General features: G+C 39.9%; 1 protein-coding gene across 2 annotated transcripts in view; it reads right to left on the bottom strand.

The window, feature by feature from the left end:
• RAF1 (Raf-1 proto-oncogene, serine/threonine kinase) overlaps positions 1-19,363 on the bottom strand; it is an 83,721-nt gene extending 64,358 nt beyond the window's left edge. Inside the window, exon 1 of one of the 2 annotated variants that reach the window (XM_040491928.1) lies at positions 19,075-19,363. The gene's annotated coding sequence lies outside the window, so the exon portion shown is untranslated. The remainder of the gene's footprint in view (positions 1-19,074) is intronic. The other variant, XM_040491929.1, reaches the window with a different exon arrangement.
• Between the last annotated feature and the right edge of the window lie 2,152 nt (positions 19,364-21,515).

Here is a 21,515-nt window from a genome sequence, read left to right as displayed (position 1 = left end):
AAGAAAGAAAGAAAGAAAGAAAGAAAGAAAGAAAGAAAGAAAGAAAGGAAGGAAGGAAGGAGGAAGGAAGGAAGGAAGGAAGGAAGGAAGGAAGGAAGGAAGGAAGGAAGGAAGGAAGGAAGGAAGACAGACCAATTATAGCAATCCTGATCAAACCAAGTAGCTTTTCAGGAGTTCGGCATACAAGAATCAAAAAGTCCTAATACCTTATGTCTAAAAGAGTCAAGAAGCAGTGGGCGAACTTGGACTCAAGGCTGACTTTGTTTCACCCTCTCCCTACATCAGCCAAGCCAATGTGCCAAATAAATCTTAACTATTTATTGCCTCTCTGAGGAGGAAAACACACACACACACCCCAAAAATGTAAATACTTCAATCACGTTTTAAATTTTCTTCAAAAATGTCTCAACAAATCAGAAGTTATAATTAGACACTCAGAAAAACCTCATTTGAGTTTTTCTTCAAATACTATCTTATATTTCACTTGGAAATATTAAAGTGGTAAGGCAAAAATACCTAAGGTAGCCAGCATGCGGGCGTTAAATACGGCTTTAAGAACTTCTTAAAAATCTATCTAAAACCTAGTTTCTTTTTTTCTTTTTTAAGTAGGCCTCACACCCAGCACAGAGCCCAATACAGAGCTTGAAGTCACGACCCTGAGATCATGATCTGAGCTGAGATCAAGAGTCAGACACTTAACAGACTGAGTCTCCCAGGCACCCCTAAAACTTAAGTTTCTGAGAATGCAGCCAGCAATGCATTCTGTACAGCTGAAACTGATTTCAGAAAGTATATTTCAATCAAGAGAACTTATAATTTTACAAGCTTCACAATTTATTCAGCTCTCCTCTTCATTACCTCACAGCCTTGTTAGAATCAGGCTAAAGCAGGTAATATTCCTATCTCTTCCTTAGATGAAGAAAATGTGAAATTCAAAAGACTTAGTCTCAATTTAAAATAAGCAAAACAAACAAAAAATTAAAATTCTCAGACTGTAAATTACAGCTCTATTATAACTGATTCAAAAAATAAAAAATATAAGGGGCGCGTGGGTGGCTCAGTCAGTTGAGCGTTCAACTTTGGCTCAGGTCATGATCTCATGGTTCATTAGTTCGAGCCCCGCATTGGGCTCTGTGCTGACAGCTCAGAGCCTGGAGCTTGCTTCAGATTCTGTGTCTCCCTCTCTCTCTGTCCCACCCCTGCTCACGCTTTCTCTCTCAAAAATAAATAAACATTTAAAAAAATAATTAAAAAAAATATTTAATGCTATTGCTATTATACTACTTTGAAATAAATATTGTTTATAAGTAATGCATCATACCTGTATGTGGAGGACAGAAAAATACATACCATGTCTTATATATCGCAAGCAATTTATTCTTCGTATTTAAAAGATTTTTACTTCACTTCTAAATAATTAACAGTTTCATTTAAATTCATTACCTTAGACCAGTTTTATTTCTACTGCTTTTTCTAACTTGGCCTTTCTTTCTATCCTTTAAATGTTATAGAATATAACATGTATCAAAAATATATAATCTGTTATCCAGAAAGCTAACTCTTACAATCTGCAACAAATGGATAAGGATTTAAGACAAATACAGTGAAGACTCGATAAATTCCTTTTAAGTCATTCTTTTTTACCTTCATTCCAAAAACGTTCTCTCCAGAGTTAGTAATAAATGCAGGTTGGATAAAATCTCAACGTGGGGTGCCTCGGTGGCTCAGTCGGTTAGGCTTCTTACTTCGGCTCAGGTCATGATCTCACGGTTCATGAGTTCGAGCCCTGACGCAAGCTCTGGAGCCCGGAGCCTGCCTTGGATTCTGTTGTCTCCCGTGCTCTCTGCCCCTCCCCCACTCGCAGTCTGTCTCTCTTAAAAATAAACAAACATTAAAAAAATATTTTTTATAAATCTCCATGTAAATAGAAGACTGAACTATAAACCATGACTCACTAATTCTGAATATTAGTCAATATGAAAGAATTCCTATACATCAAAATAATCTGGGCACAACTCTAGAGCTAAAATTCTGTTGTAATTTTATCTAGCTGCCTTGAGTTTCTCCCTGTTTTGAAAAGAGTGAGTAAGAAGAACTGGTGCAAGAGCTTTGAAAGTCTGCATCTGGGGGTGCCTGGGTGGCTCAGTCGGTCAAGGGTCCGACTTTGGCTCAGGTCACGATCTCGGGGTTCATGAGTTTGAGCCCCGCATTGGGCTCTGTACTGACAGCTCAGAGTCTGGAGCCTGCTTCAGATTCTGTGTCTCCCTCTCTCTGACCTCCCCCACTCATGTTCTGTCTCTCTGTCTCTCAAAAATAAACATTTAAAAAAAAATAAAAATAAAAAAATAAAAGTCTGCATCTGGCATTAGTGACCTGATTACACTAGTGTGCCTATATTTTTTTAACGTGCCTCTATTTTTTAAATTTTTTTTTCAATGATTTTTGAGAGAGACTCAGAGTGTGAGTGGGGGAGGGGCAGACACAGGGAGACACAGAATCAGAAGCAGCTCAGAGCTCAACAAAGGGGCTCAAACTGAGTCGTGAGTTCATGACCTGAGCCGAAGTCAGACACTTAGCCAACTGAGCCACTCAGGTGCCTCTAAGGTGCCTATATTTTTAAATAGCCTTTTACTTACTGACATCTAAAGTTAAGATTTACTTATATTTCTTTCTCCTCTACTTGGCATGTTTTATAACATGTAAAGGTTAAATAATATATGGGAAGCACATAGTGTTAGCCTGAGACAGAAATGTTACCTATTACCACTTGGTATACAAGCAATGGTGGTTCTATTGATTACAATAATCAGAAACTATTCTAATAGTCCCTAAACCTCCAGCCTAGGTTTTTCTGAGTTCAAAGCCTAAAGCTCTTAACCACTAAGTTACTGTGTTCAAAATTAAGCACTAGGTTCCAAAGTACAGATCAACTGTGAAAGACCTTGTTTATCTTTCACATTACTTAGAATAACATTAGCTATACACGATCTTATTCATTTGCTCTTTGCAAAGTGTCTACATATTCCCAGAGATCCTCTGCAGAACCTGCATGGGGCAATTCTGAATGCTTTACCCATTAGTCTATAACTTGGACTTATGCATGATATCAACACACCGCTAAATTACCTACAATTAACCAATGTAACTTTTTGGAAAATGCCTCTCTGCTTGGACTTATCATTTCCTCAAAAAGTTTATTTTTATTTTGCCAAGATAGGAGAAATTAGATTTAATATCAAAGATAAGAGGGGTATCTGGGTGGCTCAGTCGCTTAAGCGCCCAACTCTTGATTTTGGCTCAGGTCATGATCTCACGGTTCATGGGACTGAGCCCCGTGTTGCGGAGCGCGGAGCCTACTTAGGATTCTCTCTCTCTCTCTCTCTCTCTCTCTCTCTCTCTCTGCCCCTCCCATGCTCATGCACATGCTCACACTGTCAAAAATAAACTTAAAAAAATTAATATCAAAGATAAGAGAAAATAAGCCAAATACCATGTAAAACTTATAGTGACTTGATACTTAAGGAAAATAGGTAATATCCTAACTCACTGCTCTTTAAGTAAAATACAGATAAAAGCTGTACAGAGTTGTTGTTTTTTTTAACGTTTATTCATTTTTGAGAGAGAGAGAGAGAGAGAGAGAGAGAGAGAGAGAGAGAGAGAGACTGAGTGGGGGAGGGGCAGAGAGAGGGCGACACAGAATCTGAAGCAGGCTCCAGGCTCTAGGCTGTCACCACAGAGCCCGACGTAGGGCTCAAACTCATGGACCCTGAGATCATGACCTGAGCTTAAGTCAGACGTTTAACTGAGCCACCCAGGTGCCCCGGTACACAGTTTTAAGTGTATGTCAGTTTTCATTTTAACCAGTAAACTAATTAAGTATTTTAATATTTAAGTATCTTTCTGATAAATCAGAAAATTAGAAAATAATCTGTGAATATAAAGTAGGACAAATGGTAACAATGAAATTAAGTAGTTCATAATTATTAATGACTAACAGCCATTCTGATCACAATACAATTCCAAAGATGTTTCTCTACTGAATTTTAATTACTTAATTGTATAATGAAGCTTTAAAGTAACAAAAGCCAACACAATCATTTTAGATATCCTTCTACTATGCTCATTTTTCAGTATCATCTATCATATAAAATTCCAAGCATAAGAATTGGCAAAATCTGAGGAGCCTGGGTGGCTCAGTCGGTTAAGCATCCAACTCCCAGTTTGGGCTCTGGTCATGATCTCACTATTTCATGAGTTCAAGCCCCACAACATGCTCTGTGCTGGCAGTATGGAGCCTGGTTGGGATTCTCCCTCTCTCCCTCTGTCTCTGCCCCTTCTCCACTCACTCTGTCTCACTCTCAAAATAAATAAACTTAAAAACAATTGGCAAAATTACCACAGAAAACTTTCCAAAGACAGAAGTCCCTCCATTAAATGATAAATGTTTAAGATAAAACATTAGGTGAGTACCCCTAATCACCCCAAGCTTTAAAGGCTTCAGTGTAGGCTCACAATCCTCACCCAAAGCACTTGCATAAACTGGGTCCACTTTACACATGAATGATAAGGATATTTCCTGGAAGTTTATTAAACACTGATTAGTGGGGCGCCTGGGTGGCTCAGTCGGTTGGGCAGCCAACTTCAGCTCAGGTCATGATCTCGCGGTCCAGGAGTTCGAGCCCTGCATCGGGCTCTGTGCTGACTGCTCAGAGCCTGGAGCCTGTTTCAGATTCTGTGTCTCCCTCTCTTTGACCCTCCCCCATTCATGCTCTGTCTCTGTCTCAAAAATAAATAAATGTTAAAAAAAAAAAATTTAAAAAAAAAAACAACACTGATTAGTGGTGAAATAAAACATATTTTAGAAAGAAGAATCTTAAACTAAATCCCTAAATCAAATAATGAAGAAAAGTTTTCACATATAAAGTAATAGCGAAATGATTCATTACCACCTTACAGGAAAAAAGAATACAGGCAATAAGTATTTCTATTTAGGTCAACAAAAGTTTAGGAAAGAAAACTCTTCAAAGAGGATATACCTGAGGGTTCTATGAAAAATGAGTACTTGGACAGGCAAATTAGTTTAAGTCTTGGATCCCTGCCCTTAAATAATTTCATAATTTAGTTTAAAAAGTAATACGGGGCGGGAGGGGGAGAGAGGCACCTGGGTGGCTCAGTCGGTTAAGCATCCAACTCTTGATCTTGGCTCAGGTCATGATCTCAGGTTAAGCCCCATATTGGGCTCTGCACAGACAGTGCAGAGCCTGCTTGGGATTCTCCCTCTCTCTTTCACTCTGCCCCTCCCCTACTCTGTCTCTCAAAATAAAGAAATAAACTTAAAAGTAAAAAAGTAATAGAAAGATTAGGAGGGTTTAATAATAGAAGGAAATAAAACTACTAAGGATCATAAAGAAAAGTATAAAGTGGATGGCATTCCCAGAATTCTAACACAAACACTAAGTGTGCAGCATACCTAGAGGTTAAATTCTAGGGTGAAGATAGGGTGTAGGATGGAGTCAAAATTACCCTAGAAAATCCCTCTAATCTTTGCCTAAGTAGATGGCCTGTATTTAGGGTATTTACTCCATCTCTCTGCACCTTCCTCTTTAAAATAAAGATCATAATTTACTACATCATCAGGTTGTTAGGAAGATTAAATGAATTAAGGCCAACTTTTAAAAGAACATGGCAGGTAGGAGTCAGTCAGCAAAGGTAAGCTATTATCTATAGGGACCATTTAAAAAACAAAAGATCTTTAAACAAAAGAATCCCACTTAACTGTGCCATAGTCAAACTATAAGGCTTGTGAGAATTGAGAATAACAAAAGAATAGATTCACTTTTTTCAAATACAATCAAAATCTCACAAGAACATATACTATGAGTAACGGTGGCTGAAACTGCCTGCACTATTAAAAATCTTTTTTGGCGGCAGAGCGAAAACATAATTGAATACTCATATTTTAATGTGCTTATAATGCAACTTCACTATTCACTTCTCCTTTAAGCTCATTCCTTTCTTCTGTCCAGCTTCGACCCACCTGAGACATTTGGTGATCAATTTTTCAAAATTTTCCCAAACTTCCTTTAGTAAGTGTTTTGTTTTTTTTCTTTTCTTTTCTTTTTTTTTTTTAATTCAATTGGTCACATAATCCTGGAAAAAATCATTCTCACACATAAAATGTTTCTGACAGACATTCTCAAATACTTAAGAAATCAAATGTCATCTCATCCAAGCTAGGAAATAATATGTCTAGTTTGGAAAAGTCTTAGGTTACAGTTTTCCAACCAGTCCAAAAGGGCACTCTGATGCACTGCAAGGTGGTGTGTGTGTCAATATTTTGAGTTTCCTCACTCCTCTTTCTCAATTTCTGACCACAAATTGGCAACTTCATCAGATGACTGGGCAGCATAAAGGCACATGAGGAAATGTGACACTCTACCCTTCTAGAAGTTAGCAAGCAGGAGCTGCCCAAGTTTATAAAAGATTGTAATTTTTAAAAGGTAATCAGTTTAAAAATAGAAGTTAAAAATTAGCTAGTTCAAAACAATATGTTAAAGCAATCAGCTCCACAGTAAAGGACCTCTGAGAACAATTTCATTTTTAATTCTTGACACAAATTAGTTTTTCATTTAAAGTCACTTTGAACTCTTTTTTAGCCAAAGTTTTACTTTTCATCTCCAAACCTGTCAGTTTCTTTATTGAGGCAGCAACTGCTAATTTTAAAATGAACAGACCCTTGGGGCGCCTGGGGGGCTCAGTGGGTTAAGTGTCTCACTTCAGCTCGGGTCATGATCTTGCAGTTCAGGAGTTTGAGCTCCGCATCAGGCTCTGTGCTGACAGCTCAGAACCTGGAGCCTGCTGCAGTTTCTGTGTCTCCTCTCTCTCTCTGCTCCTCCTCTGCTCATGCATGTTCTGTCTCTCTCTTCCAAAAATAAACATTAAAAAAAAATTTTTTTTAATTTTTAAAATGAACAGACCCATTTACAAAGTATACCATTAACACAAGTACCAAAATATACCTCACACAAATGAAATATGGCCTATGATCATTCGGATGGCCAGGTAATAAAGATGGACACGTAGTCAAAGAGGAAGGAAGGGAAACAAAAACCACCCAGATACCTCACTCTGCTGAGTTAATGCCTGGAAATGACTTTACCTTGTACCACCAAATTTCTTCTCCTTTTTTTTTTTTTTAACTGTAAACTCTGTGCCCAATGTGGGGCTTGAATTCACCACCCCAATATCAAGAGTCATGTGCTCTACCGAGCCAGCTAGGGATCACTAATTTCTATTCCACATAAAAGGCATGAATTTTAGTGGCAAATCTTGCATAATCAGCAATTAAAAAATAGCATCTGCCTTCCTTAAGAATAAAGACATGATATATAAAATAAGTAAATCCACTATTCTGCACATTAGCACAGGCAGACACTGGAATTTACCCTTGACATAGGAGGTATTCCTTCATGTTTACAACTTGTCAGAACAATTTCAGGAAGTAACCATCTGATTCTCCTATAATTCCTTCCAGAGTCAATGGCTCTCACATAGAAAAGATTTCCTTAGTCTTTTGCTCTACCCTCAAAGGTACACACCTTGCTTGCTTTAAGAACTTGGAAGAAACAAAAAAGAAAAAAAAAAAAGAACTTGTAAGAATTATAGCTAAGGCACCTGTAAAATCGACAGTAACTTTTTTTCTTCAGGAAATATATATTTTTAGTTTATTCCTTTGGAGGGGGGGGGGGCAGAGAGGGAGCGAGAGAGAGAATCCCAAGCAAGCTCCGCACTGTCAGCACAAGCCTAATGCGGGGCTCAATTTCACAAACTGTAAGATCATGACCTGAGCCCAAGTCGAAAGCTGAGCCACCCAGGTGCCTGAAATACTTTTCAGAAAATATTCTTTTTAATGTTTTTAATGTCCATTTATTTCTGAGAGAGAGGAAGAGACAGAGTGTGAGCAGGCGAAGGTCAGAGAGAGAGGGAAACAGAATCCAAAGCAGGCTTCAGGCTCTGAGCTGTCCTCAAGAGCCTGACATGGGGCTTGAACTCACAAACCGTGAGATCATGACCTGAACCAAAGTCGGACACTTAACCGACTGAGCCACTCAGGCACCCCTCTGAAAGTATTTTAAATCAATTTTTCAAAAATAATTTTCTTGGGGCACCTGGGTGGCTCAGTCGGTTAAGCATCCGACTTCAGCTCAGGTCATGATCTCGCAGTCTTTGAGTTCAAGCCCCACGTCCGGCCCTGTGCTGACAGCTTGGAGCCTGCTTCTGATTCTATGTCTCCCCCTCTCTCTCTCTCTCTCTCTGCCCCTCCCCCCTCATGCTCTCTCACTCTCAAAAATGAATAAATGTTAAAAAAAATTTAAAAAAAAATAATTTTAAGACAAGGATATGTGCACAAGTCTTCCCTGTAACTAGACCATTAATTCATTAAAGCTTTAAATTATACCCAGCTACTCTACTATAGGATTAAAAAACAAAACATGAAAATATAACCTATATAATTATATAATTATATATCATTATATATATATCAAAGTATGAATGCCTTAGGAGAAGAACTGTATGTATTTTGTACATCTTGTTACACTCCATCATTCGATATGGCACACCCTGCATAAAATTAGGTGCTCAAATATCTGAATAAAATATTAATGGAGAAAGACATAATTACAATATTTATCCTAATTTTTTTCATGAATACTAAATCACTACCTACCACATAAAAATATTAGCATATAATCTAAGGATCCAGATATTTCCATATATACTGCACCCAGGCATAGAACTGAGAAGAAAAGAATAAGGAGCACTATTCATTCAATTTCTAAGAACCTACTTGCAACTGCTAGTTGCTTTGAAGAATATAAAGTTCAGAAAGGCATTGCCCTTTGCCTTCCAGAAGCTTTAAAAAAAAATTTTTTTAACGTTTATTTTTGAGACAGAGAGAGAGAGAGAGAGAGAGAGAGAGAGAGAGCGAGCATGAAAGGGGGAGGGTCAGAGAGAGAGGGAGACAGAATCTGAAACAGACTCCAGGCTCTGAGCAGTCAGCACAGAGCCCGACGCAGGGCTCGAACTCACGGACCGCGAGATCATGACCTGAGCCGAAGTCGGACGCTTAACCAACTGAGCCACCCAGGCGCCCCCAGAAGCTTTTAAAGTAGAAGAAAAGAACCATCACTTACCCAAAACTGACTATGTGCTAGGCACTGTGCTAAGAGCTTTCAGGATGACAAGCAATCCTACGACAAAATGTGGCAGCCTTCTTTGGCGGGGAGGGAGGCAGTGACATATAAAACTATTAATTTGCAGTGTGGAAAGATCACTTCTAGCTTAGTGGAAGAAGAGGCAGACAGATAAGGATAACTTCACCGTAGTATTGGAACTAGAAGGAGTAGCATTTCAATAGATAAATGCAGAGGCAAAACAAAAGCCAAACTGTATCAAGGAAGTAAGAGTAGAGGAAGAGTCTGGAAATGAGCGTGTAGTACAGTCTTTTTAGCTTTTTACACAACTTTGTTTCCCTTTTATTTTAAATCTTCATACTTAATGATTTTACAAACATACCCATTATAAATAGCAACCCCTCCCCATCCTCGGTACCCTCTAAAACTTTTACCCTGCTTTATTTTTTCTTTAGCATCTAAATGATATTTTTTGATATTTTTTTAAATATCCTTTTTTTGCTTTACCTTTCCCTTCTTCCCCCATCTAACCCCACCAAGTAACCTATGTTAACAACCCAATAATATTCTTTGGTACTTTCTCCATGCTTATAATCTCATACAGACGTCATAAGCACATACATACACAAGCTTTTCATGATAATTTATATTTTCCAACCTATTAGTTTTTTTAAAAGATACAATGACTAATTACCAAATACATGTTCACGGGGAGCAGGCTTAAAAATATGGAAAAATACAAAAACTAACCTAGAGATGGCTCTTGCCAACATTTATGGACATATGCATCCAATCTTTTCTATGCATATATACTTGTAAATATTGTTCTTTATAAAGATGAGATCTTTTTATACCAATTTTAGTACCCTCCTTTTTTCACTTTATAGATCTTATCACTCAGGATTAACTGAAATCATCTTTCACTGGTTGACTGAATACACTTTTTTTTTGTAAATTTTTTTTTAACATTTATTTATTTTTGAGACAGACAGAGAGCATGAACAGGGGAGGGTCAGAGAAAGAGGGAGACACAGAATCTGAAACAGGCTCAAGGCTCTGAGCTGTCAGCACAGAGCCCGACGCGGGGCTCGAACCCACGGACTGTGAGATCATGACCTGAGCCGAAGTCGGACACTTAACCGACTGAGCCACCCAGGCGCCCCTGACTGAATACACTTTAGATTAAAAGGATGAAAAAAAAAAAAAAGAAAATAAAAAAATAAAAAAATAAAAGGATGATAAAAGTTTATTTTTTTTTATTTTTTTTTTAACCTTTATTTATTTTTGAGACAGAGAGAGACAGAGCACGAACAGGGGAGGGGCAGAGAGAGAGGGAGACACAGAATCTGAAGCAGGCTCCAGGCTCTGAGCCATCAGCCCAGAGCCCAAGGCGGGGCTCGAACTCACGGACCACAAGATGGTGACCTGAGCTGAAGTCAGATGCTTAACCGACTGAGCCACCCAGGCGCCCCAAGTTTATTCTTTTCAAAAAAGATGAGTCATTAATTGTGTGATATCTCTCTAAAGAGCATTACATACAAATACATTTATAAGGGTGAAAAAAGTCCAAGAGATGCAAATATAGCCAACTTCTAAGCTTCCTGTTTGCTCATTAGATTTAATTAGCAGTAAGAAAAAAGCTTAGCACCACTTCACATCCGTTAGGATAATTATTGTCAAAAAAGGAAAAATAAAAGTGTTGACAAGGATATGAACCCTTGTCAAATTGGAACCCTTGTGTATTACTGGTATAAATGTAAAATGGGGCCGTTGCTATGAAAACAGTGGCAGTTCCTCAAAAAGTTAAAACCAGATTATCATATGATCCAGCAATTCCACTCCTAGTACACTCAAAAGAACTGAGAGCAAAGACTCAAACAGATACCTATAAACAAATATTCATAACAGCATTATTCACAACAGACAAAAGGTAGAAACAAGAATCCATCAACAGATGACTGTATAAACAAAATATTTAACATACAACCACACCCACAGAAACATTATTCAGCCATAAAAAGGAATGAAATTTTGATACATGGGACAATATGGATAGACTTTAGAAACACATTAAAATAAACCAGATGCAAAATCACAAACATTGTATGATTTTCCCTTACATGAGGTACTTGAAATGAGCAAATTCATAGACAGAAAGTAGAATTTACCAGAGGCTGGAGGTAGGGAGGAATGGGGAGTTATTGTTTAATGGGTACAGGGTTCTCTTTGGGATGGCGAAAATGTTCCGGAAATAAATAGTGGTGATGGTTGCGCAATGCTGTGAATGTAATATAATGCCACTGAATAGTACACTCAAATACGGTTAAAATGGTAAATTTTAGGTTGTATATAGTTTACCTGTCCCAGGCCCCAAAAAGCCTGAGGGGCCCATTTCACATTGTCAGCTAAATATTAGTCATAAAGGTCATGATTTCTACTCTCACAATTCACAATTGCACTCTAATTCCAGTCTAGACTAACATGAAGGAAGGTAGAACATCACGTATCCCCTCACATTCTCTCTGCTTAAAATGCTCTTCCGTGTATAAAGCCTATGAATGCAGAAGGAAACAGCCAGCATGACAAGAGTGCTTGAGCCCATGAATCAAGGAAGGAGGTGCTAAAGCAGGCAAACATCCTCAAGGAGCTGGCAGTGAGAACCCAGAGCAGTCTACAAATAATGCCTCATAGAAGGGAAGCTAAGCAAAATAACTTCTTCAACATATATCCTAAGTAACAAAGTTCTGAGTACAAGTTTAGTAAGTATATCCTTTTAATAGTAAGCATTTGTGTGCTTGTGATGGGCAGTAGGAACTAAGTCCACAGGTGATTAACCTCTGAATCTCCACTCATTCAATTAATGTTATGTAATCAAGACAAAGTTTTAAGAACTGGGAATCATAAAACCAAGAGTAAGATATGCTCCACCTTTAAGGAAATTAAGTCTAGCCAGAGTTGTAAGACATCTACACAAAAATTCAATTCAATAAACACTATTTAGCACCTTCCAGTCAACGAAATGGCTGCAATCAGGTGTCAGCCATTATGCTAAACTCTGGGTAGTCAAAGTTAAGATACAATCTTCTAGAGGGGCGCCCAGGTGGCTCAGTCAGTTAAGTGTCTGACATCAGCTCAGGTCATGATCTCACAGTTCATGGGTTCGAGCCCTGCTTCGGGCTCTGTGCTGACAGCTCAGAGCCTGGAGCCCGCTTTGGATTCTGTCTGTCGGGAGATCAGAGCCCCCACAGGGGGCTCTATGCTAGGTGTAGAGCCTGCCTAAGATTCTCTCTCTCTCCTGCTCATGCACTCATTTTTTTCTCTCTCAAAAACCCTAGAATTAAGTGTTGGAATTTAGACACAACACTTTCACTGAAGCACCTGAGCCTGGTTCCTCAGCCTCTGAAAGGGAAAAAATTTTAACAAATATTAATAAAAGAGAAATTGCATATTGAGTAGGAAGCATTAATTTCAGATTATAATCTAATGGGATGGTGAGCTCGCAAATGGTTATATGATAAAGGCCATAAGAAAAATAAATGCAAAGGGTTTTATGGTAGGCCTCAAGGAAGGAAACATAATGAGTGAGAAAAAGAGAAAAAAAGAAAAAGAGAAAAAGATCAGGAAATATTTAGAAGATGGGTGTTCAAAATGGCTCTTAAAAGAGGAACAGATAAAAGTGAGGAAATTGTGTCACTCTCTCATTAGGATAAGGTCGCAGAAGGCAGGAATCTTCCTTACTCATCCTGCACGAAGCACAATGGCCTGCACCTACGTAAGTGCTTAAAAAAAAAAAAAAAAAGTATGAGGAATCTCTATTAGTAAGACATAAAAACAAGAACTGCTTAGTCTAATAGGCAATGGAAGACCAGCACATCTTCACTATATTGTTATCATCACAAAATAGGATACACAAAAACCCCATTATTTCCCTCCATGAAAGAAAGCTGGGTAGCTGGGGAACAACGGGGGAGGTAGAATTACTCTGCACAACTTTATTTACTTGGCCTAACTTTCTGTATCCTTTGACTTTTGTGGCATGAGACAGTATTATCTATTCAAGAAAATTAATAAAATTTAGTTTTTAAGAGGATGGCCTGAGTGGCTCAGTCAATTGAGCATCTGACTCTTAACTTAGTCTCATGTCATGATCTCATGGTTCATGGGTTCGAGCCCTGCTTCGGGCTATGTGCTGACAGCGCCTGTGGAGCCTGCTTGGCATTCTCTTTCCCTCTCTCTTCCATTCCCTCTGTTGCGCTCTCTCTCCCTATCAAAATAAATAAATTTAAAAATTTTTAATTTTTAAGAATCTGCACAGTAAGAAAGTGAATCTGACAGTAATGTGGAGAAAGCCCTGGCATATTAAGAAGAAAAAGGAGTTTACTTTAGAGGTTCTAACAATACGTAAAGCAAATAGTAATAAAAGCCTGAATTAATCTGGAGAAAGCAGAAAATGGCTGAAAGAAGCTCAAAAATATAGTTGTGAATGGAATCTGACAGTGACTGAATGTTTGGAGTAAACATGAAGACCCACACCATGAATACAATTAACTTTATTAAATGTATTTTTCTATCATAAAAGTAACATATTCAGAGAATATAGAAAGTATAAAGAACATTATCCTTATTTCTACTCTTTAACAACCATTGTTAACATCTACACGTATTTTCTTCCTATATGTAGGTTTTGAGATTTTTTTTTAAAACAGCTTGAGATATAATTCACATTCCATACAAATCAAGTACTTGAAATGTAAAATTCAATGGCTATTATATTCAGAGTTGCACACCATCTCCACAATCAATTTTAGAACATTTCATTACTCCCACCAAAAACAAAACAAAACAACAACAAAAAAAAAAAAACACAAAAACAACTATCACTGCCCCTGCCCACTCCCCACTCCCTCCAGTCCCTGGCAACCACTAACCTACATTCTGTCTCTGGATTGGCCTATTCTGGACATTTCATATAAAAGGAATCATACAAAATGTGGACTTTTATGACTAGCTTCTTTCATTTAACATGTTTGCAAGGTTTATACATGTTGGAGAATGTATCAGTACACCATTTCTTTTTACTACTGAATAACATTCCACTGTTTTTTTTTATATACAACTGTAATCATTCCAGATATGTAATTTTGTGTTCAGCATTTTCCATGTCATCAGTTTCATATAATCCATACTTAATGACAAGTATAGTGCTCCATCAAATGGCTGTACCGCAGTTTATTTAATCACTTTTTAAAGTTTATTTATTTTGAAGGGGGAAAGGGAGGAGAGAGATAACAAAGAAGAGAGAGAGACAGAATCCCAAGCAGAATCCACACTATCAGTGCAAAGCTCGATGCAGGGCTAGAACTCACAAACCTGGAGATCAAGACCTGATCCAAAGTCAGCCACTTAACCCACTAAGCCACCCAGGTGCCCCTAACTTAGTCATTATTGTTGGGCTTTTGAACTCTTTCCAGTCTTTTCTATTGTAACAAATTCTCTTTAATGAAAATGATAGCTCCTTTCTGAATGATCTTCTGGATCCAGGGAAATGCCTCTCCTAGAAACTCTGAGCTTCTTAATGAGATTTGCTACAGAAAACAAAAGTCACATCCTTCCAGGGAAAATTCAGAATTTCATCCATCCCAAATCTAGGTAAAGGGCAGATGCTAAAAGCTGCCCATGGCTAAAAGGATACCTCAAAAATACCTAGATTAAGATCTGTCTGGCTCAGTCAGTAAAGCATGCGACTCTTGATCTCGGGGTTGTAAATTCAAGCTCCACATTAGGGATAGAGATTACTTTAAAAAACAACCAATAAAAAAAAAAAGAATGAAAAGTCATCATTTTAAAGACACTGACATAAACATTAACTAGGCTGACTCTTCCATCAGAAATGTACATGGATTGGGGACACCTGGGTGGCATCCGACTTTGGCTGAGATCATAATATCACGGCTTGTGAGTTCAAGCCCCACATCAAGCTCACTGCTGTCAGCCTCTCAGCCCGCTTCAGATCCTGTCCCCTTCTCTCTGCCCCTCCCCTACTTGCACTCTCCCAATAAATAAATATTTTAAAAAGAAAAAAAAGGTATATGGATGAAAAAAGGTAAACACTTTGTCCAAATGTGATGCCTACTACTGGGCAACTTCAAAGAATCAGATCACTTTTGCTTTCCATAGCAGGATGAAAGAAAATAAATAGGAAAGAACACCTTGATTACAACAGTAAAAATGTTCTTATGCTGGTTATTTTATGACAATAAATGAGATCCAACTGGTAGAAAGAGGAGGAAGAGGACACCTGTACAGTCCACAAGGTCCTCACCAGCAATTAACATACTGAGTTCCCCTAAAACAATGTCCTTGCCTGCTGCTTCCCGTTCCTTAACCAATGCAAACAATCTAAAAATCACAACGATTTTACAATTTGAAACTAGCTTTAGTATTGCTAATCCCCACCAAATAAGATCCCTTAGAATCTGGTCTAAAAATAAAACTATGTGTCAACTGTTCCTCAAGAAAAACTATGTACACTGATTGGAATGTGAAGCAATTAACACTTTGTGAGTGATTTGCCAAAGAGACTTCAGATAGCCTGGGCCAAAACCAATAACAAAGAAACAACACCCACTTGACATTTTCCTTGGTTAAACTGAGATTTTAGGAGCAATTTTAGAAGAAAGGCTAACAGATGTGAAGTTAAACTCTAAAATCATTGAGAGCTACACAAGTATTATAGGAGAAATGGAGGAACAAAATGATTCAACCACTGCAAAATAAAAAATGAAAACTTTAATATGTAATTAAGGAACTTTTACTCAACTTTTAAGGCAAGAATACCTAGTCATTACAATTGTGAGGATGATAAGCAAGGTAGTTTAGCCTTATACTAAAAATACTAACTAAATTGTAACACAAACATCTAGGGTTACATTTAGCACCTAGTCAGTTTAGCAAATAGGAATTTTTCGCCATTGATACACATACATAAACACTCATATACATACACGATAAGGTAACCTAAAATTCTACACAACCTCATCCTAAATAAGCCCAGTATTCCTTGGTTTTCTAATTAATTTAGTCAAGGTGAGCAATTTTCCAACCATAGTTTTAAAGAAATGATTTCCACGATCCGAACAATTTGAAAAACAAAAAACCCTTGCAAGTTCCATTTTGTGGTTTCATAACCCCCTACTGTCACACAGTCCACTGCCTTTCAAAAGCAATATTTAGAATTCTCTTCTGCAAGTCAACATTAAGGCATGCTGTTTGGTTAACAAGCTCCTCCCAAGATCAGGATTATTATGTATGGCCTATTATGTTCCTAACATGCAAACAAAAGCCCTCCCTCATGTAACATTTTTCTATTTTTAGGAAGTAGGTTACTAACAAAGTTTTATCTGAAATTAAAATGTAGTATCATATATTTACTAACAAACTACCTGAGATTGTAATTTAAAGTTACTAATTGTATTTTCCATTTAATAAGTCACTACTGCTTACGGAAAAGCCAAATTTTACTTCTAACAAGTTGTTTAAACTTCAAAGCAAACCACCTACTTTGGATTTCACAAATGGCATGTTTTAAACTAACTACAACTAGTTTCAGAGCAGTTGTAATACCATACTTGATGTTTAATTACCCACTCTCCATTTCATCTTTTAGATACTTCTCATCGCAAATGACCAGTTTAATGTTTCCCTGTTTTCTGCTAAACCAAATCCGATAAAATATGCTCTAATGTATTTCACTGAAGCCTTCTACTTTGAAGGCTTACACTCTTCAACTGACAAGAGTTTTAACAAGGCTAAGCAACTGCACTACAATTTCTAATCACAAACACCACATACCTAAAAGATAAGCTTTTCCAGCAGAAACAGTAACAGGTTTATTTTCCCAAGTATCCAATGTTCAACTGGGTCAAATGTTTCTGTTGCATTTTAAACAGCTTAGCCCTTGAAGTGATAAGGGTGAAAACAAGCCAAAAGTATCTTAATGTTCTTCAGTGGCATATAATCATCACAACCCTAGACAACAAACTTAGGAACTTCAAGCTGAAGTCTGTTAAGATAATAATAATCACTGTAGCATAAGCATTAATCACAACAATACAACAATTTGGGGTAAATTATGTTTACAGAGCTGAAGACTTTAGAACAAAATTGGAAACCACGGAATCTATGCAAAGAAAGTTTACTATATACAACACACTTAATAAATTAAAAATACTTGCATTCTACACTTTTCAGCTTTTTTATATAATCTTCCAATTTCTACATGACCGGGGAGCATGGTTTTTCTTGCCAACAGCCATTTAAAATGCAGTATTAGCAGCGTGCACTATACGTATAAAGTTTTACTGGTGAGCAAGTAAAACCTCAGAAGAATCTCTTGCAGAAACACCTAGAAGCTCAGTTCATTCACCATTGTGTAAGTGCAAAACATTTGACATAAAAGCACTTAACCAAAAATGTTCTTAAATGGGTTTAACAAAGTAAGTCTTTTCAATTACTATCAGCTTCAATATAAAGACAAGGGATAAAAATACTTATCAGAAAGAAAAAAATAGCAATACTCCTTTAATCAAATTATATCAACTAGTTCACTCTGGAACAAAGAGCCTTCACAATCTAGACAAATATTCTTTTAGACACCCATCTCTCACCACTTCCTTCCTGCACCCTAGATTCTCTGCTGCACCCCAAACTCATCCCAACTCCTGCATGTCTGTATGCCTTTGTACCAGCGGTTTCCTCAGCTTAGAACGCTCTCCCCTCCTCCTCACCTGGTGAGCACTTACTCACCAAGTCCAAAACTGGCCGCAAAAGTTCCCTCCGGTGTCCAAGCTACCTCAACTCCTCCAGGCAAACTAGCCGTTCCAAATTCCCACAACACTTGGTAAGTCCATCCTTATCACAGCGCATTGTTTTCACGCCTTGGGAGCGAATGAAGAGCAGGCTCCCTCCGCTCAGCCCACAGAGGACAAGGCAGGCAGAAACACTCAAAGAACGTGAGCTGAATTCATCCCTGCTTAGATTAACTGACCCTCTAGAACCCGGTCACATCTCAAGGAGACATGGGGGATACTAACATTCTTCCCACCAGAGAAATGAATACCAGAGGGCACACCCAGAGCCCTGGAAAGAGAACAATGAATGAACACAGCCGCCTTTCCCCTCAAGATGTCCAAACTCCTCTTTCTGGGCATCGACTAGCTGCAGAACCTCTGCAGCTGCACAACCGAAGCGTCCAGACGGCTCTCTCTTCACACAAAAGACAGCCCTGGATCTTCACTCCAAAGCATCCCAGGGCCAAACCTCAGCATACGCATCCCAAACCTTTCATTAGTAACCCACGGAGTCCCGAAACCCAAGGCGAGGCCCCTATGCCTTTGTGGTGGGGAACTGACCCACTTCCGCCTCTCGTCCCCCATTCTTCTCGTCCTCCCTGTAAGAGTGTCACTTGAGTGACAGACTCTGAGTGAGGATGCAAGCCCGGGACCCCTCCGCGCCCAGAAAGAAAAGGAATTCGTCCATCTGAATGACAACACGGATAGGGGGCAATTCTGGGCAGATTTTCCCATTGCCAAAATATAAGGAATATGCACCGAGTACAGGGGTGGCGCTAGCACGTTTCCCCGAAACACAAGGAAATTTGAGTGGGGATGTGGAAACTCGGCTCGCCGGCCATGACACCGGGCCCCAGGGCTCCCGCCCGCCCACCGCCACCCGGGGTGACAGCGGCCTTGCCCAGGCCCTCGACCCGGCAGCCGCGGGGTCGCTCCATCAACGCTGCCCAGGCCGGGCCGCCGAGGAACCCGGCCCCTTCAGCCCCGCCGCCCAGCTCCCCCGGCATCCAGGGCCTGGCCCTGCCGCCTACCTGAAGGAGCCGAGCCGCCTCCGTGTCCTGTCGTCTGGTGGCGGCGTCTAGTCCGCTCCTCCTCCCCGCGGTGGGTGAGGGAGCGGGAGGCGGTCACATTCGGCGTGTCCCCAGCCCAGGGGACGGGGCCCCGGGCAGTCCCCGCATCGTCGCACTCGCGCTCCGCGCCTCGGGGCACACGCCCCAAAGCCCGGCCAGCTGGCCCTCTTCCGGGCCCTAGGAGAGCGGCAGAGAAGCCCTCCTGTCTCACGCCCGTCCTCGTCTTACTCCCGCCATCTAAGATGGCGGCCCCAACGCCCGCGACGAAGAGACTCTCGGGCGGCCCCGGCAAACGAGCCCTCCACTCGGTGCTCCTCCTCCCGACCTGCGGCGCCACCGGCTCTCTGCTTCTGCGTGAGCCCGCCTGGCAGCAGGCTTCAAACTTGGCTCGGGGATCTATCACTCTAGCCTGAACTCAGGCCCCGCCTCCCAGAGAAGGGGCGTGGTCTTGCCTTCTCGTTGGTCGCCATTTCGGACTAGTGGAGAGCGGAGGACCGGTTACTGGGCGGTTCTTGGGGTCAGGGGTTGGCAATCGAGAAGTGGCGGGGTTTGTACTCTTCGGAGGTGTCTGAGGGCTAGCGAGAGGGGAAGGCTAGCCTGCCAGCATCACAAGGCCTAGAGATAAGCAGACGTACGGGAGGACACAGCAAGCTGTGTACAACTTTGGCGCGTTCTATCGGTAGTCCAGCACGTAGAAGCGACTCAGCCACTTACCAGTTGTGGGGAAAGTCCCTCAGGTTTTCTGAGCCTCAGTTTCCTCATCTGTAGATTGGGGTCCTTTTTCCCCTCAGGTTGGCAAAAAGTTAAAAAGACTGTTAGTAGCTAATCTGGTCCAAAGTACATGAAAACCTATTGTGTCCCCTAATTCATCGCTGGCAGGAATGGTTATGGGGAGGACAATTTGGCATTGCCCACTGACTTTTTTTTTTTTTTTTTTTTTAGTGTGTATACCCCCTCCTACCAGCAATTCCACCTTTAGGCACTTAATTTTAGAGAAGTGTGTTCATATGGGCACAAAGAAGCATGTACTAAGATGTTATTGTCATGTTGTTTGCATTAGAGATACTCTGGGAAAGATGTGGGTTAATTAAGTAGAAAACTTGAAACAGTGCTGCGTCCACAGTATGGGATATTATCCATCTTAAAAAGAATGAGGGAGATCTGTGTACTGACTTTTTTTTAAATCCAAGACATCACATTTTAAGTAGAACACTATGGTATGATCTTTATTCAAACACAGGCATACAAAATAACCCAATTAGTTATGACTGTTGTGTACCACACATTGTTCTGGGTATTGGGAAGTCAACAACCAGAAGCCCTGCCTTCTAGTGATGAGAGACCAAAAGAAAATAGAAATAATAAATTCATGTAGTAATATGTGCAGTATATCGAAAACTGAAGATGAAGCAAGATGAGGACCAACATGAAAATAAATGCAGAAGAAAGAGTGGAAGGCATTGAATATAGAAAGTCCATGACAGTTTTGTGTGTGTGTTTGTGTGTGTGTGCATTTTTTTAAATAGGAGTAATAATAATATCTACTTCACAGGATTAAATGAGAGTAAACATGGAAAGCACTTAGCACAAGAGCCTGGGGGTTGAGACTTCAGTACCTGGAGTCTGATCGCCTAGTTTTAAATTTGGACTCTGCCACTTCCTCATCTGTGACTGGGACCAGTCTCTTAAACCTCAGTTCCTCGGTTTCCTCCTCTGTAATGAAAACGTGATAGTATCCACCTCTCAGAGTTGTAAGGATTTCATGAGTTTAAGATACAAAGCACTTGGAACAGTGCCTGGCTCATGTTAAACATTATAGAAGTGTTAGCTGTAATTATTATAGCTATCTCTTATCGTAATATTACTACTTGGGGTAGAGCAGCAAACCACACTTGCTGACCCCCAGGCCATTTCTTCCTTCAGCGGCTCCCAGCTGGTATTTGCCCAGCACTTCACAGCTTAGGGAGCCTGTGCTTCATTCAAACCCCTCAGCTGACCAGTAAGAGTGGCTATTTCATTTTCTTCCAAAACAGTTTATCAAGGTGAAATTCACATGAGATAAACTCAACCATTTCAAAGCAGACAATTCAGTAGCATTTAGTATGTTCACGGTGTTGTGCACCTCTACTTCCAAAAATTTCTATCACTCCATAGAAAATCCCCTTACAAGGGGCGCCTGGGTGGCGCAGTCGGTTAAGCGTCCGACTTCAGCCAGGTCACGATCTCGCGGTCCGTGAGTTCGAGCCCCGCGTCAGGCTCTGGGCTGATGGCTCAGAGCCTGGAGCCTGTTTCCGATTCTGTGTCTCCCTCTCTCTCTGCCCCTCCCCCGTTCATGCTCTGTCTCTCTCTGTCCCCAAAATAAATAAACGTTGAAAAAAAAAAAAGAAAATCCCCTTACCCAT

The sequence above is a fragment of the Herpailurus yagouaroundi genome, unplaced genomic scaffold (assembly GCF_014898765.1).
Source record: "Herpailurus yagouaroundi ecotype Mexico unplaced genomic scaffold, PumYag 183, whole genome shotgun sequence".
Taxonomy (NCBI): Eukaryota; Metazoa; Chordata; class Mammalia; order Carnivora; family Felidae; genus Herpailurus; species Herpailurus yagouaroundi.
This window is presented reverse-complemented; position numbering and strand designations above follow the sequence as displayed.